Source organism: Otolemur garnettii, unplaced genomic scaffold (genome assembly GCF_000181295.1).
Source record: "Otolemur garnettii isolate 467f Iridium unplaced genomic scaffold, OtoGar3 scaffold00124, whole genome shotgun sequence".
In the NCBI taxonomy this organism is placed as follows: Eukaryota; Metazoa; Chordata; class Mammalia; order Primates; family Galagidae; genus Otolemur; species Otolemur garnettii.
The window spans coordinates 3,654,274-3,654,771 of NW_003852519.1; positions in this window are offsets into that span (position 1 = coordinate 3,654,274).

The following is a 498-nucleotide window of genomic DNA, read 5'->3' on the forward strand; positions in this document are numbered from 1 at the left end:
AAAGACAACTGAAAGGAAGAAGAAATACTGGGAACCTTGTGGTCTTTACTGAAGGACTTATGCAGATGACCAGAAGAGGAAACCACCATGGACAGCTAGAAAATCAAAGTTCTGATCTATGCTACACTCATCTATAGTAGATACTTATTTGCAACTATGACTGTGTTTTCAAACTTGATTATCTCAGATTGCTGTGTTGAGGCAATGCATGGGAACATACTTTGCAAATGTGTTCTTTATAAAAGTGTCAAAAATTGCACAGCTCTGCCTCACATATAAATTGAAAGATGAGCAGATGTAACTCAAAATTGCTGAGGACCTGGGGAGAGAAAGTCAGTTCCAGCTGGAGTAGCATCGTGCTGTTTGGTGAAAATCCCTGGTCATGCTTCCTAGCCCAATTCTGGATTCCTGGCCATCGGGACAGTTATGAGGCATAACCAGGAGTGTAAAGTTAAGTCTGAGTGGACAGGAGAGTAGATTTCAACTGTTGACAACTTT